Source organism: Leuciscus leuciscus (genome assembly GCF_965113295.1).
Source record: "Leuciscus leuciscus genome assembly, chromosome: 11".
In the NCBI taxonomy this organism is placed as follows: Eukaryota; Metazoa; Chordata; class Actinopteri; order Cypriniformes; family Leuciscidae; genus Leuciscus; species Leuciscus leuciscus.
In genome coordinates, this window is record NC_138735.1 from 9,456,781 (window position 1) to 9,474,037 (window position 17,257).

The 17,257-nt window shown below is 36.5% G+C and overlaps 1 long non-coding RNA gene and 1 pseudogene across 2 annotated transcripts in view; one reads left to right on the top strand and one right to left on the bottom strand.

Annotated features, from left to right (window-relative positions):
- Positions 1 to 17,257, top strand: part of LOC309509977 — a 961,882-nt gene that overhangs the window by 345,570 nt on the left and 599,055 nt on the right. The gene's annotated exons all lie outside the window — the stretch shown is intronic.
- Positions 654 to 5,430, bottom strand: LOC309509239 (patched domain-containing protein 3-like; annotated as a pseudogene). Its single transcript, XR_014211648.1, has 4 exons — positions 4,754 to 5,430; positions 4,462 to 4,583; positions 3,427 to 3,572; positions 654 to 2,944 (listed from the first exon to the last, which is right to left on the bottom strand). The product of XR_014211648.1 is annotated as a patched domain-containing protein 3-like (transcript).

A 17,257-nucleotide genomic window follows, 5' to 3' on the forward strand; every position in this document is an offset into this window, starting at 1 on the left:
CTAATGTGAATGTACTAGTATACTCGTTAGTGTACTATTTCAATACTGCTTGGGACTAAATTGTCCCACTTTTTAGCATATAAAATTATGTTTAAGTGTAGCCTACTATAAGTGTAACGGTAGTAAACTTTAAGTGCACAAACTACTGTAGTTCACAACTACATTTCTCATTTGTACTGCAACTGTACTACAAGTGAACTTATAAGTATACTAGTAGTTTACTATTTTAATATTTGTAGTACATTTGGCAATTTTTCCCGTCGTTAAACTAGTAAAAGTGTTCTTGCACCCTACGCTTCAGACCATGAGATCGTTCAAATAGAGCCCTTAGACTTTTCTGTCAGTAAAAGTCAAGTATACTGAAGTGCAATTTTAAGTATATTTCTGAGAAGTACATAAAGTATATGTCTTAGAGGTACATAAAAATAGGCTGAAAGTATGCTTTCTTATTTTTAGTTTAATACTAATGGCACACTTGAATAAACATATTTTTCGCAAAGGTTGCCTTAAACATGAATTCAGATTAGAACTTACTTATATTTTAGAACTCTCTAAAAGGTTTTGTTTAATGGAATGGCTGATATCTCTGCTTTTGGCAAGTAAAAGAGAGAGTGCCCTGCGGATATATAGCTGAAAGGCAGAAACAGTAGCTGCCTTTTTATAGAGTTACACCTTCTAAAGCAATCACTCACTTTATTGGTATAGAGTTTACATTGGTTATCACACTCTATAAACTTGCAACAGTTACATTATCTTTATTGTGTGTGATGCTAAAGTACATTCATCCTTCATTCACACCAATGGCCTGGGTTATACAGTATTTTCTCCAAATTATATCATTTAAGCGAAGAAATTCCTTGTGGAAATTGAACGAGAAAAATAATCCAGATTCATACTCTATAAAACCTGAGACATGCATGATTTTTAAACATGACCTGATTCACATTCACCTCTTTCGTTTAAAATGAACAATTTTAGCGCCACTCTCTGGACATTTCACATTGAAACACATTGAAAGTGTAGGATATATATATACTGTATATACACACACACACTATATTTTAAATGAATACATTTCAAACTGTAACAATAGAAAGTACACACTTTCCCTGCTAAATGAACCTGATAAGAACATGTAACCTGTATATTGTAGAGAAATTAAAGAATTCAGACTGTGTTTTTTATGTAATAAAAGCGGACTCAGTTGCTATGGACAGTCCGGGTCACTGGACCAGGCTGAAAGCATCTTATCATTTGGAATAAAATATATTTGGGTACTTTGTGTTTTCACAGTTTGTCTACACTCATGGAAATTGTCTTTAGTAAAAGCGTAGTTATTGCATGCCATGCTTTTGTTTTCAAGTATAATGATTTTTGGAATAATTGCAGGCACAGTCATTGTTTTCTTCTTAGTGTTGGTTGAACTGCATGACAGGAGGGTCAGAAACACCGGGATGAAGATGATGCTGTGAGCCAAACCAAAAAGCATAACGAGGAACATGATCTTAAAGAAGACCCTGAAGATGTGGTTCTTGGATGCAGCTAAAACGAGCACACCTATTATTGTTGAGGCTGCTCCTTGGAGAACCGGGTAGCCCAGAGAAAACAATGCATCAATCACCCTCTCATTGGCAGTTGATTTTTTTGCTAGAAACAAACGCATATGAAATATGTGCAGAGAAGTCAACAGTGAAGCCAATACACACCACCAAGATGATCATGGAAATAGAATCTAGGTTGACACCCCATAATGCCATGAAACCAGTGACGCCGGTGATGACCGAGCCGATGGAGAACGTGACCCACAGAGAACCGAGCGGGTTTGGGATTAATAACAAAGAAACAACCAACATGACAGCTGTGGTGAAGCCAACATTCTGAATGGTGCTGGACACTATCACAGAGTATTGATCCAAGTAGATGAACAATGGGTGGAACACCAGTAGTTTAGTTGCACTACAGCTTTGAGCTGTGTCTCTGAGTTCATGAAACATCATTATCTCCATACTGGCGTTAGAAATATCCAAAGTCTGGACAAAAAATCTTGAAGCAATGATTTTGCCCTCTGTGACATTGACGTCAAGCATTAACTCTGGATAGAGCATTAAAAAAGAGGATAAATTCCCCATGAAGGCGTTTTCGTTGTCTAGATTTAGGCTTTTGTTTTCAGCATATTTTAAGTAAAAGTCTAACCAGGAGACGGACAGATTTTTATTGACAAATCTCAAGTTGTGGAGTTTTCCCATGCAGTGGTTTAGTTCGGATCTGCTGCTTTTATTCCAGTATGGAAACTCTTCGGTCACTACCACCATGACATTTGGACCGTACCTGGAGAAGAATTTCCTATCATCATCATAATAATTTATAACATATGAATCATCAGCTGCAAGGTCCCTCATATTAATGCCCTGCTGTAAATGAAGACATCCATAAATACCTCCAGCCAAATAACCCGCATACAAAAACATCACACAGACTTTCATCCAAGGCTTAGTTATGAATGGACCATAATAAGACTTAAAGAAGTGTGTTATGGGCTGCTGTTTCTCAGCACCGGTCTCTTGGTCGTAGTCTCCTCCTACACAGCAGAGGCGATACGCCGAAGACTTTCCTTTAGGGCTCTGTGTTGGGAGTTTGCAGCAGGTCAGCCAGTGTCTGTTACTCTGCTCTCTCCTGCCGTTTAGGGCTAGAAAACTTCCAAAGAAGAGGATGTTATAGATGTAACAGAAAATAATGGATGTGCTGGTGTACAAGCAGAAGGCCTGAACCGAGCGAAATTCACTCATGAGTCCAATGTAGAAGCCGAGTACGTCAGTCAGTGAAGTGATAGTTATAGACATGGCGGCTTCTTTGAAAGTTTCTGCCATTCTTTTCTCCACTGGATCCTTCACTTTGGTCTGTTGCCAGTTGGAAAGCATGATGAACATGTCATCAACACCAATGCCTATGAGAAAAGCTCACTCTTAATAAACTAACTCTTAACCTTAGAGTTAAAAATATCTAATATAAAATCAACACATTTATTTAAACGGTAACCAAACAGTTGATGAGCCCCATTGACTTCAATAGTATGAAAAAAGTAAATGGGACCCATCAACTGTTTGGTTACAAACATTCTTCAAAATATCTTCTTTTGTGTTCAGCAGAAGAAGAAGAAATTCATACTCGGAACAACTTAAGGGTGAGTAAATTATGACAGAATTTTGAGTGGGTGGGTGAACTAACTCTTTAAAATGATAGCACATGAGTTGGACTACTTTTAGATTGGAAAAGAGCAGCATGAACATTCTGCTAAACATTTCATTTTGTGTTAATCAAACACAAGACAAAGATATACATTTTTTTCTTTGTTTGTTTGTTTGTTTTGCAGTGCATAAAAATAATCCAATTAAATCGAAGAAGTTTTCTGCATGGACACACACTTACCCAGAATCAGGAAAGGTGAATTAGCCACTGTTATTACGAACGGCACTTTAAAATAGAGCATCAAGCCAAAGCTGGAGACCACAGCCAGACCCGCAGACAGAACCCCCATGCAAGAGACCCAGAACTTGTTCCTCACATTATCAAGACTGAAATAAATTGAAACCATGTAATTAGCAGTCAGGTAAATAACTGGAATAATAATAAAATGCAGTAAATGGTCAAATAATTTGCACTACAAACCAGTGTGTTTAAGATTACGATAATAATAATAATAAATAATAAAAATAATAATAATATGATAACAAATAACATTTTGCAATCTCAAGCAGCACAAACCCGATTTTGTACAGCTAAAATAACTAGAAGTGGATGAGACCGGAAGCCTCGACACAAGTTATACTGGCCAAGCCCACTCTTACGCTAAGAATAAAATAGGCAGACAATTATTTCAATTCTCCAAATTATATATACAATGAGGGTCCAAAGTCATGAGACTACTTGTGAAACATTTTCTTTTTTGTATAAATATATACACCCTCATTCAAAAGTTTGGAGTCAGTTATTAAGTTCATGCTAACCAAGGTAGGCTACCGTAAAAGCCGTAAAATTGTGAAATATTGTATTTTAAATGTAATGAAAGTTATGTAATGAAAAATGTCCCCACAAGGATTTTGGATATTGCCATCCTTGTGGGGACATTTTTGGTCCCCATGAGGAAAACTGCTCATAAATCACACGTGATGTTTTTTGAAAATGTAAAAATGCAGAAAGTTAATGGTAAAGGCTAGGGGATATAATTTACAGTTTGTACAGTATGAAAAAACATTATGTCTGTGGAATGTCCCCATAAAACATGAAAACACATGTGTGTGTGTGTGTGTGTGTGTGTGTGTGTGTGTGTGTGTGTGTGTGTGTGTGTGTGTGTGTGTGTGTGTGTGTGTGTGTGTGTGTGTGTGTGTGTGTGTGTGTGTGTGTGTGTGTGTGTGTGTGTGTGTGTGTGTGTGTGTGTGTGTGTGTGTGATATCTGTTTCTTACCGCATGCAAGATAACACTGAGAAGGAGATTGCAAGTGAGTAAGTTATTGAAAACAGAGGAATGCCATCTGTTGTGTGTTTCTCTATCTCCTCTTGTCTGGACTGTGAGGTAAAACGAGACACCTGCAGCAGATTGAGAACGTTATCTAAATATACTTGCATATATGCATAAAGCACTGAATTTACAGATCATTTGGTCTAAAATATGTTTTACTCTATTCTGTGACTGTCCATCTGATTACAGCATCTACAGAACAGACGGCATGAATCAACACATTTACATGGTCACGTACCTTGAGTCCTCTGCTGAGCGTTTCATTGGACAGAACATTTTGGAACTGTTGAAGCCACTGAGAGGCTCCAGGCTTATCCTGCAAGAAGTAGAAAAGTCTGATGGCACGTGCCTTCTGGATCACACCGTCCCTCTCTTCAACACCTCCTACTGTGGAGCCAAGAAAAAAATCTTTCCCTTCCCACTTATGTATTGGAAAGGATAAATTGATGCATTTATATTTGATAATGTCCAGTATGGGATTTGAGACACAGTTCCCATTTACTCTTGCACATATATGTTTGAAGCTTATTTGAGTTTCATTGACTTTGACAGAGAGATTATGAACTACTTTGTCAAGATCACTGATTTCCTCAAACAGCTCATCTGTTAGAATGTTTCCTTCCACAATGGAATATATTATCACTGCGTAGTTCCCTTCAGCATAGAGTCTTTGACTTGAAAACAATGAATCGTTATTTGGAAACGTTTCTTTCACGAAATGTCTGGCTTGCTTGGACGGTCCTCGTAGTCTTTGAGAAAGTACAGTCCTCCTCCCAGAGCAGCGGACACTATCAGAGGAATGACAAAGAACCAAACCGGATGAGAACCAACCAGATGGCCGAGTTTCTCAAAAACCTTAGAAATAGGCTTCTCAATGCAGTCTGTACGATAATACGCCATAGTCTTATATTAGACTCAAATATAACGGTCTGAATGATGTTCTCATCTGTTCTCATCGTTTTTATAGTCCACCTGTTGGTTTAAGCCTGCCCAGTTTCTTTAAGGAAGAGGTGGGTTCATACAGTAAAAGGAGGGGGTTATTCTAGCAGAAACACTTTTATTATTTCCTGAATTGCTTTCATGATTCCAGCATTTTCTTTTTAACTAGAAAGAGGAAGTTCTTATTTGTGGATAATAATTCACTAGTGTTATAAATCACTAGAGTAATTCGTTAACAACAGAAACAATAAAACATCTAACAATATATAAATGCATAATACAAGTATAGTTTTGTCAAGGGTATGACTGACACTTCAACACGTTGATCTGAAAATGATACACATGATAAACAGTGTTGCAGTGTTGTTATTCAGGCATCTGTCTGGCAGATCATTAAAGGGTTAGTTCACCCAAAAATGAAAATGATCCCATCATTTACTCATCCTCAAGCCATCAGTGTATGACTTTCTTCTTTTAGCCAAACACAATCAGAGTTATATTAAAAAATATATCCTGGCTCTTCCAAGCTTTATAATGAGAGTGAATAGTAACTGAAATTTTGAAGCCCAAAAAAGTGCATCCATCCATCAAAAAAGTTATCCATAAGGCTCCATGGGGTTAATAAAGGCCTTCTGAAGCGAAGTGATGCATTATTGCCCAGCTATACAACTACACAGACTGTCAACACACTCTCAACAGGTAAATGATTTCTTTCTTAAAATGTCTATAAATTATAACTTTAAAAATTGTAACTGGTTTCCTCAATCATGTCTTTTTCCCCTTTTTAGTTTAACTGAACATGCAAGTGTGAGCAGCTCTGTTCAGTTAAGGATACTCATCTACTCTTCTCCACAAAGTAAGTAACAGAGATATGAAATTTATAATCCATACCCTGGTGAAAAAAAATATGCTAAGTATAGCCTACTTGCAGCCAGACTAATTATCAGTATACTACAAGTGTGTTAATGATTAGTTAACTTGAAGTGTGCTATTTTGAAACAACTAATTTTGTACTATGTATATTTTAGTAGTAATTAAATTATAGTAAAGCATAACTTTAAGTGTATTTAGTGTACTAAATTGGAACAACTTTAAGTATACTTAGTATACTTTAAGTATATGCCTGTGTAGGGACTAATTACATGCTTGATTAGTGATATTAAAGTGTACTTTATTTGTGTTACAAGTACATTACAAATTCATTATGGGTGTCTTCAAAACATAAAACACTGTAAAAAAATTCTAACCCTCCCAGATCAAAAATTTCAAGTGACCGATAACATCAACATTTTTCAATTGGCCCAAGTGAAATTCTTGTTGCAATAGTCTGTTAACATTGGCTCAATGAGAAATAATACGTCAGACTAATTCAAAAATGTAGATGTTATCGGTCACTTGAAATTTTTGACTTGGGGATGTATTCTTTTTTTTTACAGTGAAGCAATATACCCAGGTGAAAAGAAATAGATTTAAATTGTACTATACTAAGTGCGTATTAAATGTATTATTTTGAAACAACTTCAAGTATATTAAGTGTATTGCAAGACATGCTTAAGATCAATTTTAAGCTATTTGCACTATATTTTAATATATTAAATTATGCTAAAATGGAACCACTTCAAGTACATTTAGTGCATTTAAGTGTATTTCTTTACAGTTCATTTAAAATATACTTTCATGTCTTAAACTACAATTATATATTTGAAGCTTAATTTTAATGTACTTCAAGAACATTTAAATAGCTTTTCAGCTCATTAAAAATGTATTAGCATTACACTAATAGTTTATTATGATGCTGTTTTATTCAGTATTCAAAATGGTATTTTAAAAGTGAAAAAATAATTAAATATAAATGTTAAGACATACAGACTTTGAAATCAAGAAAACTTTAATATAGTATCTTGTTGTGTACATTGCAAAATAAATACATAAGAGTACATTAAAAAAGTACAGCAGCATACAGTATATAATCTCTTGAACAAAATACATTATAACAAAGATCAGTGAAATGCTATGGCAGAGCTATATTTATCATTTTTTTGTAAAACATTTCAGTTATACTGAAACGTACACAATGAATAGTACATTACTAAATAAATAAGCATCACAATGCAATTTTCTGAAAAAAATAAAATAAAAGTTACGGAAAAACTGTGCAGAAGTCAATAATCCAGTATTTACAAACTTAGGCCTACAAATGGCTGAATCAAAGAAACAGAAGAGTTTGAATGTCACATCTTCATCTTCAAGTAGACGATCACTTCTTTGAGTACGACTCATTTTCTGCAACTGAGGGCTTGTGGTTCGGATACTATAGTATTTGAAGACTGCTTTATCACAGGATCTGTGAAAGGGAAGAAGAATTTATATCAAATTAACCAATGATTAACATTTTTGTATCCATGTTTGAATATATGTATAATAATTTGCATAGAAATGCATTAGAATTCCGTTGACTTCTCAGTTTACCTTTCAAAGCTTTGACTATATCCTCATCAAGCTGGACATGAGTGTCCATTTTTATCCTCTTGTCTGTCGTCACTATACAGCACTCTACGAGTTACATTGAACATAAGATTAGAAGAAGCCCAACACAACTTACAGTGAGCAAAGTTCAATCAAAAAGTCACTGATATTTATTTGCAGCAATAAAGCAACCTGTGAGTATTAGAGGGCATGCTGTATATGATAATTGTGGTTTATTTAAACCTAGGGTATTTCCCATGAATGTGTCTATTGTGTTCATGCTAACATGCACTCTCGTCACCTCTGTTAAAAAGAATTAAGGAAATTAGAAGTTGTGCAAAATATTGTATGCCAGGAAAACTAGGACAAGTGACTTGCAGCTTTACTAAAAAAAAAAATTAAATAAACAGATTTTTACATGAATGACTCAAAGGCAGCACAAATTAGACACCTGAAATAGACACGTTGCTAACATTTTCCTAACTGTCAATCACCTTTCAATAGGCCTGATTCAAAAATCTCTATAACAGAGGTGATAGATTAAACCATACTTACTACTCTCTTCTTCGCTTGTCTCTGCACTCAGATTTCAGTTTTTCTTCTATAGCAGCTGGTCTGAAAAACAACAATATATATATATATATATATATATATATATATATATATATATATATATATATATATATATATATTAAAAAGAGAGAGATTTTATATACATATATACATATAAGGCAGGTATTCCACATGTAAGTCATATTAGCAAATGCATAGCAGACCTATCCAGATGATGCTCTGATTGGTTTATTTCACGTTACGCCCAAACCACACCTTTGAGTAATGTAGCTACTTCAGACCAACCCATTTTAGATTTGCGTCGGGCGCAAGAGTCATTTATCCCGCCGGTAGGCTATAATGGGCAACAGCGCCCAAGATCCGCCCACAAAGTTACTTGCGTTTTGCATTTGATACTTGCGTTTCAGATCGTTAAAATAGGGCCCTAAAAGCTTAATCATTTTGCTTTGTTCTTACACAAAGTACTCATAAAATGTACTTTAGTAAGAGCAACATAACTATGTTTTCTTTAAATACACTAAAACTTCACTAAAAGTATGCTTGTGTTTAGCATATTTCTTAAAAATGTAACTAAGCATATATTAATTACCAATACTTCTAGTATACTTTTTTAGAAATATATTAAAATGCAATTCAATGCATTTTTAATGCACTTCAAATAAGCATGTTGGGAATACAAATGTATTATAAACATATTTTAACACATTTAATACCACGTCTTTTTCACCTGGGTATTGTTTGATCTTTTTTTAAACTATTACTTTATGCCTTAATCTACCCAGTCACAAAAAAAACAAAAACAAAAAAAAAACATTAAAGCTATCCCATGACTTTATATCACTCTGTCCTTTTAACACAGCAAAGGTCTCATACTGTCCATTTTTGCTAATTTTGGCCTTCATTAACATAATGGTTTTTACATAAACAACTGGAAGAGACCCAGTGTAACTCTAAACTCAATAGTGTTTTAAATGCTGTCACGTATCTCATCTGCAGTGAGAAACTGCCCCTCAGAATACACACATAATGAAGGACATAAAAACATCAGAGGATTCTGCTATTGTTACAAGCCGAAGAACCCTAATTTGGTACTGTTTATAACCATTTTTCTTACTCTTGAAGATCAAACTTCCTGCTGTTCCAATACTCTTAGCCTGGAAATCCAGACCCAAATCCGAAAGATTAAGGGTCTGGCATTGAGTAATGTAAATCGGCCAACTCGAGGGGTGGCACCAAGCATGCATTTGAAAATCTCACTGCACGCAATTGGATAACACTACGACCAATCACAACAATACACGGGGTGGTGTATCCTTAGCTTAGCTACCAGCGGAGCTAACTGGTAGATTAGATTCTTGCCGTATCCGGTCAGCAAAACAGCAAAAAAGTATTTCTTGCAAAGGAGCGATTCGAGCGGCGTCTTCTGTTCCTCTTTTAGATAAAAAGCCAAGTCTAACTCGTTCATTGTAGCGGCCAAAGCTGTTTCAAACAACTGGTGTTCATCCATAGCCATCTTGCAATGTTTACTAATGACTTCGACATTGCAGCGCTGTCGTCATCTGTTTAGCTCGCCTCTGGCACCGCCTATTTCAGATACACCGATGTGATTGGTGCAGTTCGGCTACAAGGGCATCATTACTCAATGCCAGAGTAACTCGCTGAGCAAACTTGCAAGAACTCTGGATTTCCAGGGTACTCTTATAGCACAACTGCTTGTCATTTTCAAGCAATTTCAAAGACATTGATGAGCTGCTTCAGGTGTGTATGATTAAATTAATGCTGCCTCCAAGTCATGTCAGATGATTCAATTTATGATGAGTGCATGAATGCCACCCTAATACTGAAGCACATTGTCACTGGTCATAAAGAAAGAGACTTCAGCTTTATCCAAATGAGCAGTGAAATGATATGGCAGTCTAAAATCAGTTTATAAAGAAATTAATTTATGCATTCAATTATAACGCAAATTATAAATATTAATTTATGCACTTAAGGCTTTATTGCCTCTGTTACTCTCATAGAACAGGCCTATTCACTTCCTCTAACCTATTCCAAGAATTTTCATCCCTGCATGGTTGAGTGCTGTTGTGACGGCTAGTGGAGAGTGCCGTTCCAGCCTTTAACCGGGCTGTAGTTTTGAGCCTTCCAGGCCCCTGTCACTCAGCTGTCAGTCCAGGCTTATATAGGCCCTCAGAGAAAAGTCTCATATCATATTTCACACACAACCCGCTCAGGGTCAGTGATTTCTCAGATGCGATGTGAGAAATTGACTCTTTATCAAGGAGAAAGAAAAAAAGAAGGTAAAAAACAGCACTCAATACAGCCTGAAAACCATTCCAGACAGTTCATCTTTGATGCAATTTTGAGGGGTATTTATTTATCAGTGCAATAATTTAGTAAAATACATGATGGAGAGATGTTACATGAATTACTATATAAAGACTCCCTGTCATTCATACATTTTTGTAAGTGAATGCTGGAATTACTCCCTGTGTCCGAATATGCTTACTTCCATACTATACAGTAGGCGAACAGTATGTGAGCTGAGTAGTATGTCCGAATTCATAGTTTTCATAAAACAGTAGGAAATAACCCAAATGACGTACTACTTCCCGTGAAATTCTGAAATGTGCATTCACTGGACACTTTTCTATCTCATGACGCCACGGGAGAGGACTTGTGAATGGCAGTGAAGCGACTTAACTGATGCCGTAGGTCAAATAACAGACAACATGGCGGATGTAGTACCTCCGGATTACATTCATACTTCATATTCTTACTATATAGAACATACTTTTCTAATGATCGCAAAGCAAGTTTCAAGGCAAATGTATGCGATTTTGAACCGATAGTTTTTGTTTGTTTGTTTATATTGTGCCTGCCAATAAGGCGGTCATCTTGAACTTATTGTCACCTAGTGGACTGGATACAGCACACAAAAGCAAAAGTTGTCAGTTACCGATGCCATTGTCGAAATTTACTTGAGTGAAAGTTCCAGAGTGAAAGTGTCCAATAACAGAAATCTTTTGAGAAAAAGCGAGTAATAATCGTCTGGATCTTAAATATGATGTACTGAGTGCACTTTTAAAGTCAGCATGAAACAGATGTTGTGATAGTCTTTTTCCCCCTGTTGTGATGTATGTCCAAGTGAAACGGCTTCTTGAATAAGAAAAAAATTTAGGGATGGACTTTATTTTTCCATCTGGAATTGATTGGATGGTTGTTTGCTATTGCTGTGATCTCATGTCAAGTCAAGTCACTTTTATTTATATAGCGCTTTTTACAATACAGATTGCATCAAAGCAGCTTCACAGAGATAACATGAAAATAATACAACACAAAGTTTGTTTGTAGAAGAAAATTGCGTCATCGTCCACCTTAAGTAAGTAAGGCAGATCAATAATATTGTTTAATATTAAATGTCCCCAACTAAGCAAGCCAAAAGCCGTGGCAAGGAACCAAAACTCCATCAGGTGACAGAATGGAGAAAAAAAACCTTGGGAGAACCCAGGCTCAGTCGGGAGCCAGTTCTCCTCTGGCCAACGAGCGAACAGTGTATGATTATGATCCAGGCAGCATTACAGGTCAGAAGTCAGATTGGATCTGAACATTCAGAATATTATCCAGTTCCATCTGGTTGGAAGTCGGAGTCATCACGCCGGTATGGAGACGAGTTTGTTGAGGATCAGTGCCGATGGCTGTCGTGTCGATGAGGCCTTCACTGGGCTGATGAGGCTGGCACTTCAGGGATGCGTCATGGATGGGTCCAGGTGCAGGTCCACCATCTGATCTGGATATGGCCGGGATCCGGCTGACTTCAGTAAACAGGGGAGGGACTGGTTGACACTTCAGGACTGCGTTGTCGTCGTGTCCAGGCGCAGGTCCTTCATCAGATCTCGATATGGCCTGGATCCGGTGGACTGCGGTAAACCTCGGATAAACAGAGAGACTAATATTAGTGTAGATGCCATCCTTCTTATGATGTAACAAGTACATCAGGATTTATGGGGAGTGTTCCCGGTTCCGGCTGACCTAAACTATGCAGCCTAACATTGACTTATAGAAGTCTATAATGTGTTATGTGTATGCTAGGCCAAAGAGATGTGTTTTTAGTCTAGATTTGAATTATGTCTGCTTCCCGGACAATGTTAGGAAAATTGTTCCAAAGTTTTGGTGCTAAATAGGAAAAGGATCTATCGCCAGCAGTCGATTTTGATATTCTAGGTATTGTCAACTGGCTGGAATTTTGAGATTGCAATAGACGTGAAGGACTATAATGCGTTAAGAGCTCGCTCAAGTACTGCGGAGCTAAACCATTTAGTGCTTTGTAAGTGATCAGCAATATTTTAAAATGTATACGATGTTTAATAGGGAGCCAATGCAGTGTTGACAGAACCGGGCTAATATGGTCATACTTGCTGGTTCTGGTAAGAACTCAAGCTGCTGCGTTTTGGACCAGCTGTAATTTGTTTATTAAGCGTGCAGAGCAACCACCCAGTAGAGCATTACAATAATCTAGCCTTGATGTCATGAACGCATGAACTAATTGTTCTGCATTTTCATTGAGAGCATATGACGTAATTTAGATGTATTTTTTAGATGAAAAAATGCAGTTTTACAGATGCTAGACATGTGACTTTCAAATGAAAGATTGATATCGAAGAGCACACCCAGGTTCCTAACCGACGACGAAGACTTAACAGAGCAGCCATCAAGTGTTAGACAGTATTCTAGATTATTACGTGAGGACGTTTTTTAGTCCAATAATTAGAATCTCTGTTTTTTCAGAATTAAGTAGTAGGAAGTTGCTAGTCATCCAGTTTTTTATATCAGCTATGCATTCCGTTAATTTTGTGAATTGGTAAGTTTCGTCAGGGTGTGAAGAAATATAGAGCTGCGTATCATCAGCATAACAGTGAAAACTAATGCCATGCTTCCTAATGATATCTCACAAGGGTAGCATGTACTGAGTACTGAGCCTTGTGGTACACCATACTGAACTTGTGATCGATAAGACATCTCTTCATTTTCTGCTACAAACTGATAACGGTCAGATAAGTATTTAAACCATGCTAATGCAATTCCACTAATGCCAACATAATATGAGTCTATTTGTGAATGTTTTGGTCGATAGTGTCAAATGCAGCACTAAGATCGAGTTACACTAATAGAGAGATACAACCACGATCGGATGATAAGAGCAAATCATTTGTGACTCTAATGAGAGCTGTCTCAGTACTATGATATGGTCTAAATCCTGATTGAAAATCCTCACAGATATCATTTCTTTCTAAAAAGGAACACAGTTGTGAAGATACTGCCTTTTCTAGTATCTTTGACAGAAAAGGCAGATTCGAGATCGGCCTGTAACTGACTAATTCTGTAGGATCAAGTTGTGTTTTTTTTTTTAACAAGCGGTTTAATCATAGCCAGCTTAAAAGTTTTTGGTACGTATCCTAATGACAAAGATGAATTAATGAAATTAAGAAGATGATCTATGACCTCTGGAAGCATCTCTTTCAGTAGCTTAGTCGGTTATTATTTAGTCTATTTTATTCTTATAAAATAGGGTCTAACATACATGTTGTCGATTTAGATGATTTAACGAGTTTATAAAATTCTTCCTCTCCTATAGTAATGAATGAATCGAATTTTTACTCAGGGAGACTACAATGTACTCCCTGATGCAATACTGTAGTAGATGATTGCATAGTTATAATTTTGTCCCTGATATTATCAATCTTGTTAGTAAAGAAGTTCATAAAGTCATTACTGCTGTGCTGCTTGGAAACTTCTGGGCTTGAAGCTTTATTTGTCATTAGTTTAGCCACTGTTTCAAATAAATACCTAGGGTTTTGTTTATTTTCTTCTAATAGGTTGAAAAATAAGCAGATCTAGCAGCTTTTAAGGCCTCTCTGTATGCAATCGAGCTCTCTCCATGAAATGCGAAATACCTCTAGTTTTGTTTTCTAGCTACGCTCTTTTAAGGGCCTGAGTGTGCTCGTTGTACCACGGCATTATTTTCTTTCATCTTCTTTAAGCGCAACGGAGCAACTGTGTCTAAAGTGCTGGAAAAGAGAGAGTTTAAAGTTTCTGTCACAATATCGAGTTCTTCTAGGCTATCTGGGATGCTGAGATGATGAAACTGATCAGGAAGATTATTAATAAAGCAATCTTTAGTGGCAGAAGTGATAGGTCTAACATATTTGTAACACGGAGTCGGCTTTGCAGCCTTGGCTAAATGAAGTTTACACAAGACTAGATAATGATCTGAGATGTCATCGCTCTGCTGCAGAATTTCAACAGCATCAACATTGATTCCGTGTGATAATATTAGATCTAGAGTATGATCACGACAATGAGTGGGTCCTGACATGTGTTGTCTAAGTCCAATAGAGTTAAGAATGTCTTTAAATGCCAATCCCAATGCATCTTTTTCGTTATCTACATGTATATTAAAATCACCAACATTGAGGACTTTATCTGCAGCCAGTACTAACTCTGATAGAAAGTCAGCAAATTCTTTGATAAAGTCTTTATGGTGCCCTGGTGGCCTGTATACAGTAGCCAGCACAAATCTCAAACATGATTTATCATTTACACTACATATTGTTACATTAAGCACCAACACTTAAAAATAATTATATTTGAAACTAGACTTCTTAGTAATTCTGAAAATATTACTATAAATTACAGCAACACCTCCCCCTTTGCCTTTCAGACGAGTTTCATGTTTATAACAGTAATCTTGGGGGGTGGACTCATTTAAAGTCACGTAATCGTTTGGTTTTAGCTAGGTTTCTGTCAAACACAGCACATCTAGGTTATAGTCTGAAATCATATCATTAACAATAACTGCTTTTGAAGTAAGGGATCGAATATTCAGCAACCCAAGCTTTATCAATTGCTCATTTGTTTATATCTGTTTTTTATTTGTTGAACATCAATACAAATTTTACCCTTAGATGGGTTTGGAAGTTTGTCCTAATTCGCGGAACAGACACAGTCTCTATATGATGATATCTAGGTGAAAGAGTCTCTATGTGATGGGATTTATCTGACCTCAGTGATGTGAGACAGCTAGCAGACGGTCGGTTTAGCCAGTCTGTCTGCTTCCTGACCTGAGGCCCCAAGTCATGTTTGAGCTCTAAGACTATGTGCCATATTACTAGAGAGAAGAGCAGCACCATCCCAGGAGGGATGAATACCATCTCTTTTCAACAGGTCAGGTCTGCCCCAAAAACTTTTCCAATTGTCTATGAATTCTATATTATTTTGAATATCCATGAATATGCAAATTAGCCCCACCTCCACTCACTCACACCAGCTCAGAAATCCACTCGGTCAACTTTTCTGTAGTAAACACTGTACAATGGCAAGTGGAAATACTGGTTTAATTCAGGCATATATGTTTGAACCAGAAACTGATTCAGAAGAAGAAGTGGAAGAGCAAATTATAAAGGGTCGTCTACAAGTCGATGTATCAGAATGGTAATAATACGTTTTATGTATCGCTCTCTACAACAGTAATTAACATGATTATCCTTTTGCTTGACTATGTTATCAAACAGCTAATAATGTGTTGCTAATGTTACACAAACCATGTTCCCGTTTGCATCTCAGAGTCAGGCAGCTGCCTTCTAAAAATCATTAGAAACTCTTTGAACAACTCTGAACTTCAGTGGAGAAAGGCATAACATAGTAATATACATCATATACATAATTCACCATCTATATTGCTAAATGTTCCTGATTTTTCATACCAACAGAAAAATATACCAGGATAACCTGTCTTCTCTTGAGACTCCCCTGCTTCACAGCGTAGTAATGCTGATATGTTTAAGCCTGCCTGCACATTGACCTGGCGATTTTAAACCGTGTTTTTGAGACTGTATTTGGTTCACTGCAGTTCTAAGGAGAAAATACTCATGGTTTGTCTTAAAGGATATTAAAAACACCACATGGATACAGTATATAAACAACATTAACTTGATTTTCACGACAGGGGGTCTTTAAAGATTATGAGGGCACATGAATTTAGGAAAAATAATGATGTGATGAATTATTTATAATACGTCAGAAAACAAACAAACAAGAATTGTCAATTTTTATTTCATGGTGACTTGAAGTGAGCAGAAATTAACAACACATATTCGAATAAGCAATAAATCAGTGTTGAGGTTAAAAATCAAAACAATCAAATGAATGAGAACACCAAAGTCTAAACTCATTTCTGGTTGTGTACATCACGGTTTCTGCAATAAATAAATAAATAAAAAACTAAATAAAAATAATAAATAAAGGTTATGTTCCACATAAGAAAGAATGTCATACATGTTTGGAATGGCATAAAGATGAGTAAATTACACAATTTTCATTTTTGTATGAACTATCCCGTGTGTGTTTTTTTTATTTTTTTTTTAAGAAGTTTTTAAGGGTTTTAGCACTGATTTATAGGCCCTAATAACAATAAGAAAATATTGGCAGTCATGTCCAGTCCAGGCTCTGCAGTTTGTACTTTAATCCCACAGGTCCACATTAAAGAGCTGGAGACAGACTGGCACCTGCAATTATCCCTGTTCATCCAGCCATGGACCTATTTCCCTATAACACAGGGAAACACACACACACACACACACACACACACACACACACACACACACACACACACACACACACACACACACACACACACACACACACACACACACACACACACACACACACACACACACACACACACACACACACACACACACACACA